This window comes from Gymnogyps californianus, unplaced genomic scaffold (assembly GCF_018139145.2).
Source record: "Gymnogyps californianus isolate 813 unplaced genomic scaffold, ASM1813914v2 HiC_scaffold_34, whole genome shotgun sequence".
In the NCBI taxonomy this organism is placed as follows: Eukaryota; Metazoa; Chordata; class Aves; order Accipitriformes; family Cathartidae; genus Gymnogyps; species Gymnogyps californianus.
Window position 1 is genome coordinate 1,417,821 of NW_026114224.1, and position 26,207 is coordinate 1,444,027.

Genomic DNA, 26,207 nt, shown 5'->3' on the forward strand with positions numbered 1-26,207 from the left:
TGCTGTAGTCAGTTGTCTTTTGGATGAAGCTGTGATTTTTAAAGACATCATTTCACATTGGAAGCAACTTTAATGTCCTATGATACCATGTACAAGAATGCCAGATTGGTCAGTGTTTAATTTGCGAATTAAGAATCTTGCTGTTGTTGCTTTTTGTGTTAAACTACTGAACTGTAAGGATAATGAACTAGTGATGCAGACTTCCATGATCATTAATCTGATATTGCACTAGCTGTATTTAAAGCTAACTGTTCACAGTAAAAAAAGCAAATGAGCTATGTGTTACCTTAGATATAATTAGATATGCTGCCTTGTATGTTTATTTTGGAGATTAGAGCAGAAGCATTAAAAAAAAACCCCTACGATATAGGCTGCAAAGCCCAGTGCAGAAGTGATTGTACAGTGGATGTGAGCTCTGCAGCACATACAGCTTAGTGCACAGTATGGGTTACCCTACTTTGGATTTGCTGGGGAAAACTTTTTTTTCCTGCTGATAGGAGAATGACAGCATCTTAATCCTGATGGCTGCAGCCAGTAAAATGGCCCTACATGAAATGTGAAATTTGGTGTCCACAGACATACTACCCTGTGAAAGATTGGACAGCGGTTGCAGCAAACACAAAGGAGCTTGTGCTGTGTATGTTATTGCTTGGATATTCTAGAGGCCACTTCCCCAGCATCTGACTCCTTGATTTTTTTCCCCTCTGAGGAAGATCAGGACTGAGCCTGAAATGCTGTCTCACTTGCTGTTAATATGGGCTGTAAACAGCCACTGTGTTCAACCTTTGTATCTCTGCAGACCTTTTATCTTGAAAAGATGACATGACTTTGAGCAACACTAAACAATAATTATGTAGATGTCTTCCAGATATTTGTTTTGAGAAACACTTTGAAGCCATAAAATATACTGGATCTGCAGCAAGGCTGCCAGTGTTGGAGATATGTGAGAAACAAAACCAAAGGATGCTACTTAGTTAACGAGGCGTAACCTTGAGAAGAGAAACAAGATGACACCATAAGTCAGTGGGTAAAGAAATACCAAGATAAGCACAGGGGCAACCAAAGAGCTACTTGAACTTTGAGTGAACTATCCTAATTAACATACTAGAAAACCCGCCCTCAGGCAGGGAGAGCCCCCTACCAACAGAAGCCCCTTCCTCACAGAACATGCGCAGTAAAAAAGCAGGACGCTGCGACTTTAAGTGGAGATGAGACTTGCGAGAACCAATAGGAACGAGGGTAACTAAGCGAAACTGTAAAAATACTGATAACTGTTGCTCGAAAGGTATAAAATGCTTTACCGTGTGTTAACCAGGGGTGCTAGCTTTGTGGAGTTACCACCTAGCACCCATCTCTGTGCAGACATGAAATAAACAAATATCTCGGCTCTGTGTGTTAATCGGCTTTTTTGCACACCGGGTGAAAGAATCCTGATTTTTGGGACAACATTTTGGCGACCCAGATGGGACAGCCATAAGGCCTTGCCCGGATCATCTTGCCGTCCCCGACAGCGGACCAGACTGGACCGAGCTCCAGCATGCACCGACCTATTGATCGGGGACTCCTCCGGATTCCCTCTGAAGTCGGGGAGACAAGCGACTCAAAGGTGCAACGCCGACCAGAGATATTTGTGTCAGGGTGAAAGGGGAATGAATCCTTGGATTGGTGAGTATAAAATTTAATTACAAATTCAATGACTCCCATGGAAGGTTAAAGGGTAAAGTCGCACCTAGATGCTCAGCAAAGGGTGCCGTAATTGACCAGGGGGGTCAGAGCCGAGTGCGCATCAAGTCGCCGGTGGGGCGTATCAAGTCGCACATAGACGTTCAGCAAGGGTTGCCTTAATTGACCAGGGGGGTCAGAACTGAGTGCGCATACTGACCAAGGGGGGTCAGAGTGGTAATTACTGACCAAGGGAGTCAAAGCTGGCAAATAGGTAAATTCGGTTAAAATGGGATCAAGCCAATCCATGATTCCTCCCTGTAGCCCTTTGGGGTGTATTTTGAAAAATTGGAATAAGTTTGGGGGAAATCTGATGACTAAAGATAAAATGAAAAGATACTGTAATCAATGGTGGCTGAATTATAAAATTGGGTGACGATGAGGTCTGGCCAGAAAATGGATCGGTAAACTATAATGCTATATGACAATTGATGTCGTTTTGCCGTTGGATGGGGAAATGGGACGAAGTACCTTATGTTGATGCCTTTATGACTTTGTACAGAAAACCTGATATGCGGGGAAAATGCAAGCTAAAGACTGACCTAGTGATGTATACAGCTTCCGAGGGAAAAAAAAAAAGGAGAGTGCTTGTTGCATAGGCTGTGATGATAGAAAGACTGCAGGGGGAGAAGAGCAGGAGGATGTGCAACTGTTAGTCCCGACAGCCCCACCTCTATACAAAAGTAGTGCTGGACAATCGCCAATCGATCCTAATTTACAATCGGGCAATGAGAATTTTAGCCCCATTTCTAGTCAGACTAGAGGGCACGCTCAACCAGTTGTACAGGCTCCCCTGAGACAGGCGGTGGGAGCGTAAGGACTGCTGGTTTTTGTACATGTTCCGTTCACTACCTCCGACCTGTTAAATTGGAAACAATCTGTTGGATCCTATAAGGGAAACCCTGAGGGAGTACATCAACTATTAGAAGCTATAATGTTAACACATAATCCCAACTGGGGAGATATACAGGCTCTGCTAAATACGTTCTTTATGGCAGAGGAAAACAGAACAGTGATCGAAAGGGCCAGGGAAGAAGGGGGAAGGAGAAACAGGCAAGAAGATTCTGAGGAGTTCCTACCTACTAAAAGGGACCCAGAATGGAATCCTAATAGGGGGGGAAACGAGGGCTCAACTCAAGCAGTATCAGCAGCTGATACTATATGGGGTTCAGCATGGAGTGCCTAAACCAAAGAATGTGTCTAAGCTTTATGAGGTAAGGCAGGGTCCAGAGGAAAATCCATCAGCCTTTTACGAAAGGCTATGTGAGGTAGCTAGAAAATGGACGGACTTGAATCCGGATGATGAGGCAAATCAGAGGATGTTCAATATATGTTGTTTATTGGGTAGTCGACTCAGGATATAAGGAGAGAGTTGCAGAAAGTTGATGGAGCTGGGGGAATGTCAATCTCACAATTGATAGAGATAGCATATAAGGTTTATAACAATCGAGATGAGAGGGAAAGAAAAGAAAAACAGAACAGAATGAAGCTGCAAGCATCTTTGCTGGCAGCGGCAATAAATGGAAATGATGTTGAAGGGAAGGGTAGAGGAAGAGGTAAAGGAAGAGGAGGATGCGGTGGAATAATGCAGGGAAGAGGTCCGCAAAACTGAACCCCTTTAGGGCTAAATCAGTGTGCGATCTGTAAACAGGAGGGACACTGGAAGAATGAATGCCTGAAACGAAAGGGGCCAAAGGAACGGGATCATGCAGAAAATGCTAATCTTATTATGTTAGAAGATTCAGACAATGAATGAAGGGGACCAGGGGAGAACATTAAAATCTCCCCAGCTGATCCCCTGGTTCCAGTTAAGCTGGGGAACAAGACCATAGATTTTTTTTTTTTTTTAATTGACAGTGGGGCTACTCATTCAGTAGTCACCAGTTGTAAAGGACCTCTAAGTAAATTAACTATACCTATTGTTGGGGCAACAGGAAAAAGAACATTAAGGCCATTTTTACAACCAATGGAATGCACAATTGGGGGAGCTAAATCAATTCATGAGTTTCTATACATGCCAGAATGCCCCCTACCTTTGTTGGGATGAGATTTACTATGCAAACTAAATGCACAAGTAACCTTTTCTAAGAATGCTGTACAGCTCCATACAGCTCCATACAGCTTGAAACTGCCTGGAGAGCTCAGATCTGCTTGCTGACAGAGGAAACATCGGAAGAAATTGAAGAGAATATTCCAGATGCTGTATTAAATGTGGTAATTCCCCTGGTATCGGCTTCAAAAAACCCAGGTAAAGCAAAAAAGTGAGTCTGATTAAAGTAGAACTAAAAGAGGGGGCCAAACCAGTAAGGGTGCATCAACATCCTATTAGGCTGGAAGCTCACGAGGGCCTCGAAGCCCTAATAAATACCTCTATTCAATATGGACTGCTCAGAGAATGTCAATCTGAATACAATACACTGATTTTACTGGTGAGAAAGCCTCACTCCCAGGATTACCGATTAGTGCAGGACTTGAGAGCTATAAATCAGATAACCAAAGCCATACATCCTACGGTGTCTAACCCTTATACTTTGTTAGTGTCTGTACCTGAAAACAATGCCTATTTTACAGTGTTGGACCTAAAAGACGCCTTCTTCTGCATTCCAGTGGATGAACAGAGTCAAACACTCTTTGCTTTTGAATGGGAGAATCCGACTACTGGAAGGAAAGGACAACTGTGTTGGACTGTTCTTCCCCAGGGATTTAAAAATAGTCCCACTTTGTTCGGTGAAGTATTGGCCAAAGAATTAGAACAATGGCGAACTAATAATGATAATGTTACTCTCTTACAGTATGTGGATGATATCTTAATTGGAGCAGATACAGAACAGACTTGTACGGAAGCCACAGTAAGCCTGCTAAACTTTCTGGGAATAGCCAGATTCTGCTGGATATGGATCCCCAATTTCAGACTTACAACCAAACCCTTATACGCAGCCACAAAGGGCCTTGTGGGGAGTTGTTAGAATGGACTCCAGAGTGTCGGAGTAGTTTTGATGAAATTAAAAGAAAATGATGGAAGCTCTCCTCAAGAAACTACATGAAGAAACTCACATGGGAGCCGATGCTATGATAAGCAGCGTTAAGAGATACTCTGTAGGGCCAAAAATGCAGACAAATGCAGATATAATAGTAAAGAGATGAAACTTGTGTAAATAATCCCAAAACACAAAGAAAGCCGCCAGCAGGTGATGTAAAAAGAGGAATAACCCCTGGGGAATACTGGCAAATAGATTTCTCTGAATTACCAAAATGCGGACAGTATAAGTATCTACTTGTTCTACTGGATACGTTTTCTGGATGGCCTGAGGCTTTCCCTTGTCGCAACAATGGGGCTAGGGAAGTAATTAGGATATTACTAAAGGAAATAACCCCCCAGATAACTAGAGTTGGGCCATATGTCATTAAAAGGGTTGGACAACAACGACTCTTGTTTAATCCATCATGGTCCCTCAAACGGGTAGAACTTTCAAAGCAGATTAATATCTCTGCAGTTAAACCAGCCTGTTCACCATTCATAAGTACGTCCTATACAGGATGGTTAGCATGGTTACATGGGCAGTCTCTTACCCTTCCAAATCGAGTAAAAAGAAATGTTAACTGGTATCCTAGGGATAGGATTGGGAGTCTTAAACAGCATAGATGCTGAAGTACTTGCAAACAAACTTAGTACAGCCACACATGATCTAAAAATATTAGAACATCCTTTGCGATCCTCCCTGTCAGCTTTAGGAACTCATCAATGGCTGTTATCTGATATATTGCCTCAGCGGGAAAGGGTTAATGAAAAGGACCACCAATTAATCATAGATGCACTTGGTATAGCCCCAAATAATATTTCTCTAGCTCTTAGTTGTATCCAGGCTCAACTGTGGGTGCAATATACAATAGCAGCAATTGTAAGAGAAGGTGAAGATGGCACCTTACCTACTGAAATTCAGGAAATAATCTGGGAAAAGGCAACTGCATTTGAAAGAGAATTCCAATCATGGTGGTATCTGGGCAATTTCACTCACAATCCTATCCATAACAAAGCCACGGCCTTTGTCATAACCATACAGAATGCATCAGTAAAAACCATCTACCCGATCATCGCGTTAGGATTAAATCACAACAGGACTGTACTCTATCCATTAGAGCACAGAGTATGGGCCCAACGAGACAATAACAGATGGCAGACTGCTGAAGTTGATGCATGTGTGGTACGGGGACAACAGGGATTTATTTGCGAAAGTAATACCATCAAACCTCAAGACATTTGTCTTGACACTGGGCAAAATGTTTGTCACTTTGAGATACATCCGAAAGAAATCCCTGGAACTGTGCTTATATATATAATGGGAAAGGATGTGTGTGTATAAGAACTCTATGTAATTTTATAGTTGTAGATAATATTACAGTCGGGATAAATAATCACTCAAATACTTGCATTTGTAACTTTACTAACATTATAGGATGTGATTTCAACTATTCAGCTCCGGTTACGACTTATCAGCTGTTACAATCCAATTATACTTTAGTTAAAGATCTATTGCTTATTCCCATTGGGATGAATCTCACGCTGGTGAAAAAATTTTTACAACATAATGATCTACACCGGTTGCTGGAACGTGCCCGAGAAGAGGGACAAAGGACTTTAATCACCGTTCACCATGACACAGAAGAGATACATCATGTTTTGGACCGGGTGAAGAAAGATGGAGAACATAGGTGGTGGGAAGCCCTCCTCGGATGGTCACCCAAGGCAACAGGCATTCTTAATCTCATGCTACACCCTGTTGTGATCTTGTTATTGCTAACATGTTTATGTTTACTGCTTATAATCATACTATATTTTAAGGTTTGGCTCATGATGAAGCAAATTGCTCTAATGCAATCGCCCAGGGTATGCACGCTCACAACAGAGGGAGATAAATCCCTCAAACTTGAAAACTTCCCTATAAAGGACAGGGAAAAATTCCAATAAGACATATGTCAATGGGAAGGAACCTATGAGCAGTTTTGGAAAATTTTGAAATCTCCCAGAGACTGAAGTTTTAGAATGAAAATATCTAAGTGAGACTTATTTTAAATACAAACTATTTATCTAAGTCTCAAAGGGGGGATTTGTTGGAGATATGCAAGGGGGGGGGGAAAAAAACCAACAAAGGATGCTACTTAGTTAACAAGGCGCGACCTTGAGAAGAGAAACAAGATGACACCATGTCAGCCGCATAAAGAAATACTAAGATAAGCACAGGGGCAACCAAAGAGCTACTTGAACTGTGAGTGAACTATCCTAATTAACATACTAGAAAACCTGCCCTCAGGCAGGGAGAGCCCCCTACCAACAGAAGCCCCTTCCTCACAGAACATGCGCAGTAAAAAAGGAGGACGCTGTGACTTTAAGTGGAGATGAGACTTGCGAGAACCAATAGGAACGAGGGTAACTAAGCAAAACTGTAAAAATACTGATAACTGTTGCTCGAAAGGTATAAAATGCTTTACCGTGTGTTAACCAGGGGTGCTAGCTTTGTGGAGTTACCACCTAGCACCCATCTCTGCGCAGACATGAAATAAACAAATATCTCGGCTCTGTGTGTTAATCGGCTTTTTTGCACACCGGGTGAAAGAATCCTGATTTTTGGGACAACACCAGTATATTTGCTTTTAGCACAAGAGCCATCTTGCCAGCAGGAGAAAGTACTTTTTCCTATAAAGCCCAGATTGACTCAAAGGGTTGGGTTTTTTTTGGGGGGGGGGGGGTTGGGGTGTTTGGTTTTTAAAGCAACTGGAACTGACTTTAACTAGTGCTCCTGTGTTAGTTTTGTAATACGTAAGCTGTCACATGTAAAGTAATCTTATCTTGTATGTATATAGAGGATTACAAAAGGACGACTGATCACTTCAGGATGTTCTGGAGGCCGGTATATCTGGTGCATCTTGAAGGAGAATACAAACAGACAGTAGTTAACCAACATTACTTAGATAACTTTGAAACAGACTCAGCAGTATTGTGGAGTTAAGTTACCCTTTAACGAACTGTCTCATTAGAATACTTAGAATCACACCCACGAACCTAGAAGCCCCTTACTCACAGAAGCCCCTTCCTCTCTGAGCATGCATGGTAGAAAAAGGAAACTCTGTACCTTTAAATGAAACCGAGGACTACCGGGACCAATAAGAATCTTGAAAGATTACATGTAAACAGTATTGTCCTGATAACGAATGGTCAAACAGTATAAAAATGTCCACCGTGTGTTAACCAGGTGTGCTAGCTTTGTGGAATTGCCACCTAGCACCCATCTTTGCGCAAACATGAAATAAATATCTCGGCTCTGTGTGTGAGATTGGATTATTGCACACCGGGTAAAAGAACCCCGATTTTGGGACAACGGTAAGCGTCTGATGACCTAGCCAAAACATTTCTGAGATGGGAGTGCCCTGACTCCCCAGTCATACTATGCTTTTGCATATGCAGTTCATGCTCCAGATTCTATAGAGGAGCTGCAGCTCTGCTTTATAAACACTAGTTAGCAGTTGTAGAAATGCTGGTTATTAGAGCTGGATTGCAGATATTTTTGCCATAGTACACGACTTGAACCAAGCAGCTGCAGCTGGTTTCCTGGGATACCAGAGCAGAAGCCAGAACGATTAGATGTTGTTCCCTTTTTGCTCTTGGACTCGTTGACTAGGTTGTCAGTGTTGTCTAATCCACTTACATTGCAGGTTTGTTTGAAGTGTACAATATTTGGAAAGGATTAGCAAAATCAATATGATGTAACTTACTTTATAGCACATGAAGTTGAAAACTGGTGATGCAGTCAAAGGCAGGCATCTTCATTTGCTCTGGTTTCTATGGTAGATGCAGGACATCTACTTGTGTAACTCCCAAGTATCCTGTTAGGAAGGTTAAGGATTCCTCACAATGCTGTATATTAGTGTAAATGTATGTCTTAAAATGGGACACAGAGGATAACTTGTCAAGCACTCTGTTTTTTGTTTGATACCCAGATGAGTTGTATGCTGTTCTTTAATACTGATGCTGAAATTTAGCAAGCTTTGACCTGAGCACTTCAAATGTTGGGAATATCAAAAGGTCCCTTGAAGAAAAGTGATTATTTTTTAGAGCTTCTCTTCACATAGCGAATACTGAAAAGTAACCTTCAGAACAAAACTTGCATACTTCCTGTAACAGGAATCTGTAGGAAATCTCTTGCCATTTGTGGTGGTAATTGGGGGGGGTGGAGGGGACAAGTTTTCCAAACTTCAAAGCATAGCATGCTAATTTGGAGCTGTATTGTGTCTTGAATTGCAGACTGTTTAAGAAACAGATCCTTACCCTACTGCTAAAACCTATATTGGTTTGAATGTATATATCTAATGTTTGTGATGATGATAATGAACTAAAAGTTAATACACTTTAAAGTCCTTCAGCAGTGGTGTGACCAAGAGATGAGGAGACTGAGCATCAAGAAATCTGTAGGGTACCCTGTTTGGGAGGGGGAAATCCTTGTTGAGCAGTTTTTTTTCACTTCTGATTCTAAATCTGACTAATTCTAATCTGACTAGATTCTAAATCTGAAACAAAAGTATATATAATTGATGTCGTAGATACTATATGTGGATTCTGCTATTTCCTGGGATAGTAATGGCTTTGACTTTTCCCTTCCTAAATTCACATGACAGTGGTAAGTGAGTTGTCTTGCTCTCCAGCAGATTTCAGAAAGCACCAACTTCTGCTGACCTAATTGATGCCAAAGGTGATAATGAAGCTTTCTAAAGCTCTGAAGGCAGTCCTATTAGAGTAGATATTCATGACTCTACTAATGGATGGGTGCAAAGTGGGAGTTAAAAGGGATTCTCTTATCTTTGTGTGATTGCTTAGCTATTGCCATGCAGGGAAGGAGAGCTCCTCTGTTACTGCAAAGCATCTTTGTAGTAAGGAGATGTTAATGTTAAAATATAAGCATTGTGTCTGGGTGTGTTCAAGCGCACTAAAGTGTTTAAAAAAAAAAGTGGAGGATTGCATTTTTATTTTTGTACTTCCAAGAAATTTGTCTATTTATAAAAGCAGTGTGAGAATTTTCTTTAAAATTAACAAGTTCAAGATGGTAGTGCTTGTGTGAACATTAAAATGAATGCTAGTGATGTTACTTGTCTATGGGTTTGGTGCATAGGAAAAGATGTTGCCATTTTGTTGAACCACTTTGTCCTTTAAAGTCTGATAGAGTTGTTGAGTTCGAGGTGTTTGGCATTAAAAAAAGCAAGCTTGTTGGCCTTCAGCTTTGAGTAGCATGGTGTAAACTTCTACTTGGCCTTTAAGTGTCCCACTGGAAGCAGTTTTGGACATCTGCAGGATAATTCTGTATTGCACCAGAACTAACAATGTTGGATATAAATCAGTATAATGATGAGCAGGTATGAGTAATTTTAAGGGTCAGATATGCAGTGGTCTTTAGAGGCAGTTGTGCTGCTTGGTTGAACTGTTCATGTGCTTGAAGCAGAAAATGAGCATGGTGGCATGGCCAAGGTCACTGGCTGTTGATCCTTCTTTGCAATGGGCATGTAAGCGTATCTTGCACTGATCACCCAAAATCCTGCTTTGGTGTACTTTATAGGCATTGATGGGGCTGTTCCTAAGAGATGCATAATCTTTGTTTCACAGGGTCAGTTTAAGGTTGGAGGGATGTGGAGGCAAATTGTACTGATCTGTGAAATGCATAACCCTTTTGGTACAGCAAGGGAGGCTCTTGGATCTGATACTCAACTTCACAGACTGCCTTCGGTGCCAGTGAAGGTTACTGCTGTTGCGGTCTCTGATGGAGACCATTTTGCTTGGCTGAAAACGCTTTTCCTTAGAGGCTATGAAAACTGGGACAAGGTGGAATAGGAGGGACTGAGCAGTGGTTCTAGTGAATAATGCTGAATGTCTAAGAATGGGAACAAAGGGAGTTTTGTGGTTTGGGGTGGTTTTTTTTTTTTTTCTGGGAAAAGTGCTTGGAATCAGTTCCTGCAGTTGTCCCCCATGCCACCACCCTTGTAGTGCAGGTACTTCCTCCACGTGTTACTTGAAACTCTTTGCAATATGACAGGATGCATAACCTGAGATGGTTTTTGTGAGCTGTTATGTTCCATTATTGTCCCTTGTATGGCTAGATACTCATAAAACCGAAAATATATGTATAGCATAAGGCTTTTCTTAGACTAAAACTTCCAGCATGTAGCTGCTCCTGTACAGAAACACAACTGAGAGAAGCGCAGAATAAAGCAGCTAGAGGAAAACAGTTGACTACTGTTGGTCACCTTGCAGCATTCTCCCATTCCAGTCAATAGTGTGCTGATCTCCCCCAAAATCTGCCAAGACATATAGAGCTCTTAAATGCACATTGTTGCGTGTCATTGCATGCTTGCTCCACAATAGCATCTAGATAATTCATTTCCAAAAAAAAAGTTTCATGCAGGAACATAATTGTAACCAGGTAAAACTATAGCTTTGTAGGCTACATAGGGAGGGAAGAAATTGTATTTGACTTCCAGTCAATTTGCGGTGTAGTTTTCATCCAGAGATCTAACACAGCAGCATGGTTTTTATATTTATAATTTAAATAATTAAATAATATATGATGATGCTTAGCTTTTATATATTTATTAGGCAGAGAATGCCTCGAGGGCTATACTTTATATTTTATTATATCCAGGTCTTCTAAAGCAAACCCTGACAAGTGGCAATTACTGTAAATGTACTGATCACGTGTAGATGGCTGTTAAGTTAGTCTGCAAACAGCTGTATAATTTTTGGTAGTATTTGAAAAAAAATTTGACATCAATTGTTAATGATTTGATTTTTGGGAAACTTTACTCTGCATATCAGATGGAGTCATAAGGAAGAGACACCTATAGCTGTCAGACAAATCTTTCAGCTGCTAAAAAACAAACCTCTGAAGTACTTTGACAGTGTCTAGTCTGCAATTGTAGTTGCAAAGTGCTGAAACAGCATTAACTTTTTCACTGTCTGAACCTTTTAACTACCAACAAAAGTTGGCTGTTTTGTTCAGTACCTGATGCCAGATGAGCCTTTAAGTCCTCCAGTTCTTTAAGGGCTCTTACTGGAACCTAAATGGTATGTGAGTGGATGCAAGCAAATCACCAAATGTGTTTTTGGTTTTTTTTTTTTCTTTTTTGTGCTAGACTAAAGAAAGCGTTACATCAGTATTAATGCTTATCAAAAAATGTAATGTTTCAGGGCTTCCTGAAAGAGTGAAACTAGCTTTCTAGCTTTTATGTGCCACATCAGTATGGCTGCTTCATACACAGGTTGCAAGACTGGAGAAACTGCATAGTTAGATACCTGCTCTCAGGCTTGCCAAATGGAGTGCAAACAGAACTGCTTCCAGTTGATACTGTCAAACAAAGTTCATGCTCTGGAAAAGTCCTTTTCCAGCAGCAAAACGTTCTTCAGTCTTGGTACCTATGGAAGACACTGCTCTAATGTCTATGTAAAATTGCTTAAAGGATGTGTTTCTGCAGTGCAAATCTTAAACATCCTTACTTTCTGTGTGCATAGACACAATTTATTTAAAAATAGTGGTCTACCTGTGTCAGTATGTAACTTGGTGCATAAATCAGGTAGAACACTGCTCCCTGTTCTAGGAAGCTTTCAGAACTCTTTATTCGATTTATGTACTAAATGTTATCTACAAGCAGAAGAGGACAAGAAGCAAGCTGATTTGTTCCCTTATTTGAATCAAGGCAAGGTAAAACTTGTAGGTAGAGCACTATTTAAATCATCCCACTTGGTACCAAGCATGTGTGTGGCTTTCAGATGCTGATCGCTGGTAACCTGACTAGGAGTAATGCATCTGTAGGCTAGTGTGAATACCAGCAAGGCTGTTAGCTTATACTTGAGCATCTGTTAATTCATAATCACATCTACTTTATCACCACTAGAGGCTCTTCCAAGTCATGCTTTGGATATGTTTCTGTGTCAGGAAGCAGCTCATGCTTTAAGTAGCATGCAGATGTCTGAATCTGTCAGTGTAACACCTCTTTACAAGCAATGAATTTTTTTAATCAAAATAATCAGTCATCTTCTTGATGGTATGGTTGAACCTGAATCATCAATTTGAAATAGTTACTGATCATTAACTACTGATGAACTTTAAAGTGATGTTGAGTAGAAGCTTGTAGTGTTGCTTGTTAGTAACTGGAAAAAACAAGCATGAAAATATTTGTAATGATGAGTGGGTAAACAATTTTCTTTTAACATCAACATATTTTATCCCAGTATAGATAAGGCTATAATTACCAACACAGATTATTTTAGGGTTCAGACACTTCCATGTATGTCTGGGGTAGGTTTCCCATGACAGGGCTGTACTTACACTTGTATTCTCAAAACACTGTCAACTTTTGCTGCAAACTGATTATTACTGCATTGTAATTTGATAGGGTGTAGGCATCTTACATCAGGTGCAGCGTGTCTGAGATACAGCCTAACAACATTAAGACTAAGTTTTCAAGAATTAATCTTATAAGATGGGAAAGAATATCATCATGGGATCATGGCTAGCATACAAATAAGGATGAATTTTCTGTTCTCTGCCATTCCTGGGTTTTGGTAGCCTCAGCTTATTCCATATACAAGCAAGTCCTGTGCTCAGGTCTTAGGTTTTTGCAGATGTGTGGGTATCACTTTTCTCTGAATGGAGTAAGAGATAATCCAGTTCCCAAACTGACCATGTGGATGCTACAATTTTTGAGCGTGGTGGCATGCTGGAGCACCATACTAGAGCTATTGGAGACACGGCATGCATTTTTGTAGATTAAGCATCAGTGATCTCTGTAGTCAGATACTTACATGTGATGATCCTATTATTTAGAAAGTGGAGGAGCTTTTAGATGAGCCTTTGCAGGAAAGCAACATGACTTGTTTCTGTGGAGGCTTCAAAATAAGAAGGTGCTGTGTGGCTACTGGTGTACACATGAGGACCTATTGGAAGATTATTTTTTATTATCTGTTTCTCTAGCATTCAGTTAGTGTTCTTAAACTTCAAGACCTCAAAAAGGAAGGGCAAAGCTGAAAAATAAGTTATCCAAAATTCACCAGAAGGTAGATACCAGAAGGGTCTAAGTAGAAAGTGATGTCTCAGTAGAAAAATTGCTCTGTCTTGAAGTTCTCTACTTTTTTTTCTTGAGGTATCTTCATCCATGCTCCAGTTCTCACTAAAAGCAGACTGTTGATCTACTGTAGATCTTGTCTTCTCTTTTCTGGTATGCCACTTATGGGTGGTCGCTTATCTGTCACACAAATTTCTTCTAAAGTTAAGTCAGATCTGCCACTTCAAATCAAGAATAATATCTATGACGTGCTTAAATACAGGAAGAAAAATTAAATGAGTTTTAATTTCCTCCAGTTCCTTTCTTGGTACTGGTAGGCAATACTGCATAGTGTTAGAGCTATTTAAGGGTTGCTTTTAGTCGCACAATTGTACAAGTTTCCTCTGACTTTCCTACAAGATCCAGCTTTCTCTGTCCAAATGATCAGATCCCTTGCCTGTATTCTCATCTTACATCTGTCTCATTAAATTTCTGTCTTGACCTTGAAATCCTCTTGACCTGTGGTAGGCTGAAGTGGTTCTTCCTGACTGCTACTCTTACCCTGTAGGCCTTCAAACTTAATGTAAATGGTTACAATTAATTAGATACAAGCTTGAATTTCAAGGATGTTTGTTCATGTACTGAGCTTACCTTGATTGCACTGGTTCTGCTTTTATCAGAAGTATAAAGGGTACCTTAAATATCTGTGCTGCACTGCAGACGAATCAACCTGCTTTGCACCCTTTTGCTGGCTCTTTCAGGAGATATTTCAGCAAACTGAGGATTCTGGCTTTATCTAGATGTCATATTAGTCATCGACATGGCAACTAGTTGGAACATAGGTAGAAATATCAATGCTAGCTTTCACCTCAGTGTTGTGCTTTCTCTTGTATATCCATCTGGCCTGAAAGATGTCTTTTTAAGCATCTGTGTATTAACGATCAAGAACAACCATTTTGTAGATGGTTCTTGTCTAGCTATGTGTAATTAGCTTTTTAAATGGAGCATGGTTGTTATAGCAGGGAGGTGACTTCCTGGTGATCTGCAGGAGATGAGGACTCTATGTGAAGGGACATGTTCTTCAGTAGCTGTTTCCTTAGGTCTATGTTGGGAGCATAAGCTCTATATGGTACCTAACACAAGGCAACCTGAGATGAGGTTCAAACAGTAGTACTTTGGAGCCACTGAAGGCCAAAGCAGTTGAACATCTTGTCCCTGTGACTACAGCAGCAGTGCTGTCTGATCTGCTTTTTTTTAAGCAGACGTTTAGTGTAAGAGTCTTCTGCCTGGTATAATGCAGCTGTTACACATATATTTGCAGGAGCTGGTACTGTGGCAGATTCGGGCTGGTGGGTGTTGCTTTTACCCCCTAGCCCAGGCAAGAGTACTTTGTAGTGTGAGAGGTAGCAGCTTAATGCTCTGTGGGCCTCAGTGATCTACCTCTGTTTTGATTTTTGACTTAAGGTGGGTGTCTGTGTTTTGAAGTCATTAAATGAGTTAAACATATCATTTGAACTGGACTCCCTTTCCTTAGCAGGCCAAAGTTCTAATTGAGACTCTAACAGTTCAATAATATTGTGCAATTTGGGCTTTTGTCTTGTTTTGAAAAAATAAATCTGAGATCTGAGCTAGGATTCATCTTTCTTTAATTCTCATCACTTGCAGTGCAGTTTGCTGGCAACCAAGTCGTTGCTGCTCATGAGTAAAGCTACACTGATTGTAATGCTGTGAGCTCCAAATCATCTAAAGTATAAGGTGGGGTGAAAAGAGGTAGAGAATGACAGAATGCTGAATGCCTCTTGGATTTGGCTCCTCGCTAGCAAAAAAACACCCAAAACCTGTTACTGTAGAAACAATAGCCTGAGGAGCAAGGATGGGTATGTATCAGCTAATGCACTTATTTAAGCTTAAACTTGATCTGTTTGAAGCAGCCTATGATAATGGAGCTGACAGGTGCATCATTATGCAATAATGTGAAAATATGCTTTTGTGTCTCAAATGTAGGCTTCTCACTAGGAAATACCTTCTGACATAGTGCTGGTTCCTGCAGTGAACTAGAGGATGCTGGGCAGGGAGGCAGCTTGCATAGGTGTATCAGACCTCACTGGCTCATACAGGATTATAGACACTTTGCAGATGGGTTGCACACTAGGGCTATGCATAATACAGTTGTATCAGTAAGTATTACCTGTGTCTCCCTAGATTTACTGCCTGTGACCAGCTCCAAACAGGAGGGTTCATGATCAGTAATGCAGTAGCTGAAAAATAAGTAGCATGGCTGCGTAAGTGCTTAGTTGACTTGTGTGGCAGACAACATAGATAAGTTTTCAACTGCAATTCCTAGGTATTGCTTTTCAGTTTCTAGAAACCTATATTCCTTGTTTAAATAAATGCTGGTATGCCAGCTTGAGAAATCTTGTTAGAAGAACTGCTGCCTGCTGTGCTGAGAAAGGCGAAGTTGTGTAACACTGCAGCACAGTGCTATGGTTTACACTTACAATGCTATAAATATTCCTTTCCCCTTGCTGCTTATGAAAGAGGTGACTGCATCAAGACCTGCCCTGTGCTTTTAGCAGAACATGTGACTGGCTGTCCCTTGAGGAGAGCTTTCCTCTTGCATCCAGACTGGCTTGCATATGAAGAGAATCAAGGCAATTAGTCATTCACTGACTCATGAATGGTGCTTGTTTAAAGAATTGTCTAAAAATAGTTAAAACAGGCTGAAGGAAAGGGTGTTTGTATATTGAGCTAGCTTGGATGTCTCATCACTCAGCAGATGCAAACAGTATGGCTGGCTTTACTGAACAATAAAGCAATCTGCTGTGTTTTGGTGAGTATGCAAATGGAGGAATGAATAGGTGAGTTCACTCAGTCAAGCCTGATGCAAAATGCTGTGAAACTGGGATATGCTTTGGTTGTAATTACTTGAATTTGAGCAAACTAAACTAGAGAAATGACCAGGATAAGTCCAAAGTATATCATACTGTCTCATGCTCAACCATTCCATAGACATGTCTGTATATAAATCTGCTTCAAGAAAGTAAATTTCTTACCCAGGTCATGAAAGTTCAAAATATAATCATGCCTGACAAATTTGGTGGCATTCTACAACAGGGTTACAGCATTGGTGGATAAGGGAAGAGCAACTGATGTCATCTACCTGGACTTGTGCAAAGCATTTGGCACTGTCCTGCACGACATCCTTCTCTCTAAAGTGGAGAGACATGGATTTGACGGATGGGCCACTCGGTGGATAAGGAATTGGCTGGATGGTTGCACTCAGAGTTGCAGTCAATGGCTTGATGTCCAAGTGGAGACCAGTGATGAGTGGCGTTCCTCAGGGGTCGGTATTGGGACCGGTGTTTAATATCTTTGTCAGCGACATGGACAGTGGGATTGAGTGCACCCTCAGCAAGTTTGTCGACGACACCAAGCTGTGTGGTGCGGTCGACACACTGGAGGGAAGGGATGCCATCCAGAGGGACCTTGACAGGCTTGAGAGGTGGGCCCGTGCGAACCTCATGAAGTTCAACAAGGCCAAGTGCAAGGTCCTGCACCTGGGTTGGGGCAATCCCAAACATGGATACAGGCTGGGTGATGAGTGGATTCAGAACAGCCCTGAGAAGGACTTGGGGGTGTTGGTTGATGAGAAGCTCAACGTGACCCGGCAATGTGCACTCGCAGCCCAGAAAGCCAACCGTATTCTGGGCTGCATCAAAAGAAGTGTGGCCAGCAGGTCGAGGGAAGTGAGTCTCCCCCTCTGCTCCTCTCTCGGGAGACCCTACCTGGAGTATTGTGTTCAGCTCTGGGGCTCCCAACGTAAGGAGGACATGGACCTGTTGGAGCGAGTCCAGAGGAGGGCCACAAAGATGATCAGAGGGCTGGAACACCTCTCCCATGAAGACAGGCTGAGAGAGTTGGGGTTGTTCAGCCTGGAGAAGAGAAGGCTCTGGGGAGACCTTATTGAGGCCTTTTGATATATAAAGGGGACTTATAAGAAAGATGGAGAGATTTTTTTACCAGGGCCTGTAGTGACAGGACAAGGGGCAATGGTTTTAAACTGAAAGAGGGTAGATTTAGATTAGGTATAAGGAAGAAATTTTTTACGATGAGGGTGGTGAGGCACTGGAACGGGTTGCCCAGACAAGTTGTGGATGCCCCATCATTGGAAGTGTTCAAAGTCAGGTTGGATGGGGCTTTGAGCAACCTGCTCTAGTGGAAGGTGTCCCTGCCCATGGCAGGGGGGTTGGAACTAGATGATCTTTAAAGGTCCCTTCCAACCCAAACCATTCTATGATAAGGTTGAACAGGATGCTGAAGATGATGTAGGTGTCCTGGTTTCAGCTAGGACAGAGTTAATTTTCTTCCTAGTAGCTGGTATAGTGCTGTGTTTTGGATTTAGTAGGAAAATAATGTTGATAGCAACAACTAAACACATCAGTGTGTTAAGCAGTGTTTATACTAAGTCAAGGATTTTTCAGCTTCTCGTGCCCAGCCAGCAAGAAGGCTGGAGGGGCACAAGAAGCTGGGAGGGGACACCATCAGGACAGCTGACCCAAACTGGCCAAAGAGCTATTCCATACCATATGACATCATGCCCAGTATATAAACTGGGGGGAGTTGGCTGGGAGGGGCGGATCGCGGCTCAGAAACTAACTGGGCATCAGTCAACGAGTGGTGAGCAATTGCATTGTGCACCACTTGCTTTGTATAGTTTAATTCTTTTAGTATTACTATTGTCATATTATTATTATCATTATCATTGTTTTTCATTCCTTTCTGTCCTATTAAACTGTCTTTATCTCAACTCACGAGGTTTTTTTTCCTGATTCTCTCCCCCATCCCAGGGGTGGGGGGGGCAGTGAGCGAGCGGCTGCGTGGTGCTTAGCTGCTGGCTGGGGTTAAACCATGACAGTAGGCTAATGCAGTTCTTAATAAAAGAGACAATCTTCTGGACCCTGAAGCCTGGTAAGTGGAGGCAGGTGCACAGGATATCAACCCTGTACACATGTAACTGGAGGACTTTCATATATGCTGCCAGAGATGCCAGTAATGTAGCATGATACTTTGAATAAGCAGCCTCAAATATTCCTGCCACTGCTCCAGCAAAACTCTATTATTTTTGCAAATAGAAAGAGTTAGAAAATTGCTTTTTCTGAAGTGGACACAAACAGTTTCTAGAACAGCTGCACTAGTGTTAGAGCTTTACCGGTTCAGGTACCAGCATCCTCAGCTATACCTGCAGTAGGACTATTTCAAGTGCCAGCTTCTCCTCTAAAGTAGAGACCTAAGAGGAGATGTGTGATTTGGAGTAAACTCTAGGTGCAGTATTGCCAAGTATCTTTGGCTCCTTCATTAAGTATTAGATACTATAGGGAGACTTGTTTCACACATTTGAAGTTATTCTTCCTGTTTTGTCCAAATGGGGAAGTCAGTGTGTTTGTACAGATATAAAAATGGAGTAATCTGTTTCTGCCTGGAAAATAGTCATACAGACTAGCCTCTCTGCATAACACACACCTAGTGAGCCTGATTTCAAGCCATACAACTCATGTACAGTCTGCGGGCAACCAGAAGGCATCAGACCCAAGAGCACAATCTCAACACGAGGCCTTCAGTGATGGCAGAAGTCTCCTCACATCTGGCCTGCCACAATCTCTAATATATTCAATCTTAATTTTTTTTCTCTTAATCAGGCCTGATCCTGGAGTGAAGGTTGAATTGGGGGCAGAATCTAGTAATATTTCAGCATGGGAATTCCCAGGAAAGTACAGAAACATCAGTATGATGTCAGTTTTCTCACGTGGGAATCTGAAATTGCTTTAGTGCTTGGCTCCTGTGGTTGAAGCTCAGCAAAGCTGTTGGGCTGGCAGCTTGCCCTACAGAAGAGGACCAAGTAGTTCTGTTTGGTGTTAGGTCTTATATAGCTGGTGGTAGTTGCCTTTTCTGTGATGAGGTGGCAGAAAAATGCAAAAACTGAGTGAAAATGGACAGGTTATAAAAGAAATACTTGGACAACTCAATATCTCTTGCTGGATGCTACATCTCCTGCAGCTGCTGCAATGATAGTATTTTCTGTAGCATCGTGTGAAGTCAAACTGACAATAAAAGTAATGGAAGTGAACCTGGCAGTTGTTAGCTTAATGTAGATGAGTGCTCCTGTAATCTGTTTGTTTGCCTGAGCTCTGAGAGCACTGACCTGCAGTTTTGGGAAAAAATTGTCAAACACAGCTGTGTCTTAGGGGTTTATACTAAGGAGTTCAGAAGTCTGGCCCTGTCTGGAAATGCTCTTGCTTTGCCATTATCAGCTTGGGACATAGAGCTGAGGCAGGAAAAACCTCTCTGTCAAACCATGGGCACTGCAGTACTGACCTGTGCACAGCTGGAGATGGGCACCTGCTGGCCCTGTGCTGGTGGGGCTGTGCTCGGTTGTGCGACCGGGGAGGGAAACAGCTTCAGGAGTGTGCAGGTGGCCTCTGGCCAAGGGAAACTTCTTATTCAGCTTCTAGCTGTCCTTAACAGCTGCCTTGTCTGAAGCTGGATGCTCCCTAGCTCAAGAGCACTGACAATAAGTGTTTCTAGCCAGAGCCAAAGTGGTTGTTGCATGGTTCAGACTGAACGGCACAATTAACTGGGCAATACCACGGACTGTCCCTGCAGTAAAACCCACTGCAAGAAAGAAATATCTTCTCTAACTGCTGAACTGCTTGAGATCCTAAACACAGTTGACTTGTGCAGGCTAATTCAGTCTCTAGATGAGTAGAAGCTGCCATGAGCAGTTATTGTCATGAAGGCTAGAACCTCCAGACTGAACTTCTAGGTTATCAAAGGGAGAAAATATTTAAAAAAAAAATAAATAAAAAAAAAATCCTTTTGTTTCTTTTGAGTAATGTTAGAAGAAAATGGTTTGGTTTCCAGGCACTACTTGTTCTAATGTCACTGTTCAGAGCAGTTTTATTTACTCAGATCCCTTGAGAGATGGCCCAGGCAACAGGAATGTGAACGTATGAGATTGCAGGAGCTTGGATGCAAACCAGCTTAACAGGGCTGTAGTGAATCTCCCCCTCTTACCATTCAGCTCAACCCTGGTTTCATGTCTATTGTTAGTCCTGATTTCAGATCTAAGGAGCAAAAGACTAATATGTGGGTGAAAGCCCTTTCTTTAAAGGTGTAATTGTAACTTTGACTTTTGTATCACAGGCTTGCTGCTTTGGTCCAGGTTGGGTGACTTAACAACAGTCCCAGCTTTATGAATATAGCTACATGGACAGAGAAATATTTAACAATTTATTGTTCAAAGAAGTTTTGGTAAAAGGAAACCTAGTTTATACCAGAGGAGTCTTCCATTGGAAATGACAGCTTTTAGTAATGCCTTATATCTTGTATACACTTCCTAATTTAGTGTGAAACAAGAATGGCCTCCTTCCTGTCAAACCAGTCTCTGATTTTGTAAGTTAACCTTACTTCTTGACTCATCTTTGCCCTACTGACTTGTGGCTCTATTTTCTTTCTTGTTTAGAAGCTTCATGTCCTTTTTATGAGATCTAGTTCACTCCTCACATTCAGGTATTTGATTTAAATTCCTTATGAAACAGTGCAGGTGTTGTGGTTTAAGCCTAGCTGGCAACTAAGCACCATGTGGCTGCTGGCTCACTCCTCCTCCTCCTCCCCCTCCTCCTCCCCCCGCTGGGATGGGGAGGAGAATTGGAAGAAAAAGGTAAAATCTTGTGGATTGAGATAAGGACAGTTTAATAGGACAACAGAAGGAGAGAAGTAATAACAATAATATTAATAAAAGAATGTATAAAGTGAGTGATGCATAATGCAGTTGCTCACCACCTGGAACCCAATGCTCAGCCTGTTCCTGAGCCACAATCCCTTCCCCTTCCCCTTCCCCTTCCCCTTCCCCTTCCCCTTCCCCTTCCCCTTCCCCTTCCCCTTCCCCTTCCCCTTCCCCTTCCCCTTCCCCTTCCCCTTCCCCTTCCCCTTCCCCTTCCCCTTCCCCTTCCCCTTCCCCTTCCCCTTCGTGTTCTCCCTCTCCCCAACTCCCCCAGTTATATACTGAGCATGACATCATATGGTATTGAATATCCCCTTGGCTAGTTTGGGTCAGCTGTCCTGGCTGTGTCCCCTCCCAGTTTCTTGTAAAAATTAACTCTATCCCAGCTGAGCCCAGGACAGCAGGTAATATAGAATATAAGGGGTTTGCTGCTGTTAGTGTTCATGTGGCCAGTGCAGCAGCAAGGTAGTTTCTGGGACTCACAAGATTTAATTCACCTGGTCACTCATCTTCTAACTTGAATCAGAGATGTGGTCCTAATTCTCTAAAAGCACAACGAATGTCAATAAATACTGTTATGGTGCTGCTGGGAAATGAAGCCAGAACTGGGACTAAATTACCAGGCTAGTGCCCAGCTCTGACACAAGAAATTACTTTGGTCCTAATTCATAATATCTGGAGCTGAAATAGCAATGTTGGTCCTACGTTCATTTTTACCTTATCAAATAGTTGACAATGCAGTGTGGCTAGCGTTAATGTTGCTTTACAGGTTCTGAAGCTGGACGATATCAAGGTGCTTTAAACCACAGTGATGTGCAAAACAGGCTGCTAGTACTTACTGCTGACCTTTACTGAACATGTTTTCTGGCATATAGTATTTAATACTGCATATGCTAATCCAGGCTTAATGTGGAAGAGGAGAATCCATTAGATGAATTGTATAAATACTTGATGCACTAGAAGCAGTAAAGGGCATTTTGTGGGATTAGATATTAACACTTAACCCGGTAATGGTCTGTAGTTCCAGTTCTTGTTGGCTTTCTTGTATGTTAAACGTACGGTGTAGTTAGCAGCATGCTGGCAGGAGCCATTCATTAGGCGTGCAGCTATGGAAAGTGATGATGTGCCAGCGAGGAGCCTGGTTATGCCTGTTACAAAGAAAAATGAGGAGGCCTTGTGCTGTTTGCAAGTGCTGTAACTCTTACTGGGGCAGGGTGGCTGATCTGTAGGAGACCTTGGTACCTGCACACAGAGTCAGTAGGAGGCTTGTCTGTGAGCTGGCTGTAGCAGATAATTACAAAAAAGCACAAAATACTTTAAAAACTCAAATACTTCCTTCGTATCTGAACTTAAATACAGTTTTCAAAGGATGCTCAGTTTCACTGGTGCTGCATTTTCATAGGGCTTGCATTAAGCTTGTGATGTTTTAAAATAAAAATTATCTTTAACTGATACTTCCAGAAACACCAAGCAGCTGCAGTTTCCATTGGCCACTGTAAAAGCTGCTGGTGCTCCTGATTTCCCCAAATCAGGTCAGTTGTGATGCTGGTGGCTTTCCAGGAAATGTGTGCTCTTCCCCCCCATGGCCTTTCTGCAGTGGGCAGGTAGGATGGATTTACCATTCTTACCCTTGCTGCCTAAAAATCGGGGATCTAGATTTTGTCAGCTTGAGAAGAGTAGAAGAAATCAGTGTCAGACTATAGAAGTGTCATATACAGCTAGGCTGGAATAAATACTGAATTTCTAGACAGCTGAAGCTAGGAGGGAGTCCTGTCTGCATTAGTGCTCCCCACTGAGAGGGAGATGATATTAATATGTAAGTGTCAAGTGCATGGCAAGATCTCCAGAAACAAAGTCACTGTAGTAGTTATTCATAGCAACTGAATCAGGACTTAATTCAGCGGTTGGTAGAAACATTAAGTTTGTATTTTCAGTCAAATAACATGGTATCTAGTAAGACTTTATTTTTCTAGCATACATAGATTTCACTATGGCTGTGCACTATCCAAATAGAAGAAAAATAACAAACCTGAAGTGCAGGCACTAATGAGGATGCCAGGGAGCAAGGCAGTAAAATAGGAAACAAAGTGTGCTGGTAGCAATATTCTTAAAATATGTGTCGTGGTGTAACTTGGAGGTTGAAGTTCTTGTGCAGTAGCTGTAAATGCCTATGAAGGGCTGACTCTTCTGCCAGGCTGGTCTATTGAGTGTAACATCAGGGGAGTTTATTCTTTTTTCTAGGGACTATAAGCATGACTAGTTATAAATTGGGGAAGGGGGGAATGGGTTGATGACTGTCGTCTCCACCTTCCTGGCTATTGAGTATGTTCACTGGTGTCAAAGAGCCATGACGAGCAGGCGGCTAAAATCAGGACACTGAAATAGGATTATTTCTGTTCAGTTTAAGCTCAGCTAGAGGAGTCAAACACATGGTGAATGTAGTAATGGTTGGGTACTTGTAGGTGGGGGACTGAGTTGCATCTTTAGTCCTCCTAAACTAGTTTGGCTGTAACTGAGCTAACAACAAACTGCCCTAAAACTCTGCCACTCTCTAGTACCTAGCAGCGCCTGGCTGAACTTACCAGAAATAAGCTCAGATAGCTGATTTGCCTTACATTAGTGAAATTGTAGGGGGGAAACCTTTCTGTGAGCTACTGCTTTATTTAAAAAATAAGTTTATTGCCTAATTTGGTCTTTTTGTCTCAGCATGTTTAGAATTGGGCTTCTAGTGAAAAAACTGACCTGTAATTGTGGCTGTTGCTGCATCTTTTTTGGTCGCCTAGAAACTATACCTGTGTAGAAGACATATAGGTTCTGCCAAGAAATCTTGTAGATAGCTCAACCCTGAGTTTTGTTGTCTCTTGCATTTTTAATCTCAGTCCTTGGGCTGTTTTATGTCTTAGATCTCACGAAACTGCACATAAGCACAGGAATGGGCTTTCTTGGGAAAACCCCGGTGGTCCAGAGGAGTCTGCAGCTATATGATACAAGCGCTTGAGCTGAAGTGAATATGCTCTGCCCTGGGTAAATCCCTGCTCTGCTCCCAGTGCAGGGTGGCATGTTGTAGAGCCAGGCATCTCCTTGCTGCAGCAGCCGCTCTCTTCTGCGGTGGTGTGGTGACAAGGCATTCGCTTGCTGCTCTTGGAGCAATGCCATTCATGTAACTGACTTTAAACTGTGGGCTAGGATTGTTTAAGTGGATCATAAATCTTTTGGTTGTGAGCATGCTGTGGCAAATGACTGTGAGGTGAGGACTCGGTGCTGCTGTAACATCCCCACATACAGTCAGTATTATGAGAGGGCACGTGCAGAACGTAAAGCCATGTGAGCTGCTGAATTTGTTTCATAAAGGTGAACAGAAAACCTTCTTTTCCTGGCTACCTGGTGCTCTGGCCTCATAAAACCTGGGTTACAAGGCAAAAGCATATGCTAATCTAAGTAAAACTGTAGCCAGGTACTCAATGGCTTGGTAATCCAATTTGTTTGTCTGCTTATGTTTCTGGAATAAAACTTCCCATAGCTTGTCCTGTTGAACAAGTCAGCACCCCACATCCAAGTTGCATGGTTAGATGCTCAAGCAGAAGAGGGTGACCCAGGATTCTGCTCTCACCATATGTGACCTGTTTTTTGGGGTCTCTTCTTGCATTCTCAGTTGCACGTTAGCCTGGCTGTGGTGCAGGTGCCAGGAGATGCTTCTCTGGAGATGCCACACTAGACTGGTGGGACTTTCTTGGTGGGTTGAGCAGTGCCAAGGGAAGGGTCTGTGCTCCACAGTGCAGAAAGTGGTGCGCAAGTCCTCCTTTCAGAGGGGAGTGTTTTTGGCACTTAATCAGTCCAGATTCAGCCCTCTTTCCTACTGGCTGGCTTTTCTGATTGCTGTGAATGGCAGGACAGCACCGAGAAGTTAATATCCAGTGCTGGGATCTCTGCAGTCTTCCCACAACTGACTCAGCTCTGAGAGTCTTGCCCCACAGCTGGCTGCTGACCTCGGAGGCACTGGAAGGTAATGTTTGCTGTCATTGCCCATCAATATTTGGTTCATCAAGTTGCATTGATTTATTAAACAGATACAGATGGTATTCAGACTTGGGAAATGCTTGTGGTGGCAAGGAATGTAGTATTAGGACCACAGGTAGATGGACCAGTTTAACTCTCACACAAGAAAGGCAAAAAAAACTTTGGATCTCAATTGAGCAAGTATTTAACAAATTTTTTTCCCTGCACAGAAAGAGTACTTAAAAAAAATCTTTGCACTGGCAAATGTAAAACAGGTCTTTTCACCTTAGCAAATGTTTTTAGCCTGCATCTGAACCTAGCAGGACAGCAATGATATCTTGAGTTCTAGCTTTTCAAATTTATTTTACCCTGTTGAACAACAATTGTTGGATAGTACTGCTTGAATTAGGACTTGGTAAATGCCTTTTGGCTTGTTTTCTGAGCATTACTAGCCCAGGTAAGGCCTGGTGTTTAGATTTTTCTTGTTCAGTTAGTGTTTTGCTCATAAGAAACTGTGTAGTTATACTGTGGGTCCACATGGGCATTGATATATAAAATGAACTATTTAATGGACTTAATGGAAATTGGTTTTTTTTCCAGGTTTTCATTGCAATGGTTGCTTGTTGATCTC

General features: G+C 42.1%; 1 protein-coding gene across 1 annotated transcript in view; it reads left to right on the forward strand.

Annotated features, from left to right (window-relative positions):
• The window catches only part of LOC127028526 (ubiquitin-conjugating enzyme E2 R2), a 70,416-nt gene that overhangs the window by 22,221 nt on the left and 21,988 nt on the right, over positions 1 to 26,207 (forward strand). The gene's annotated exons all lie outside the window — the stretch shown is intronic.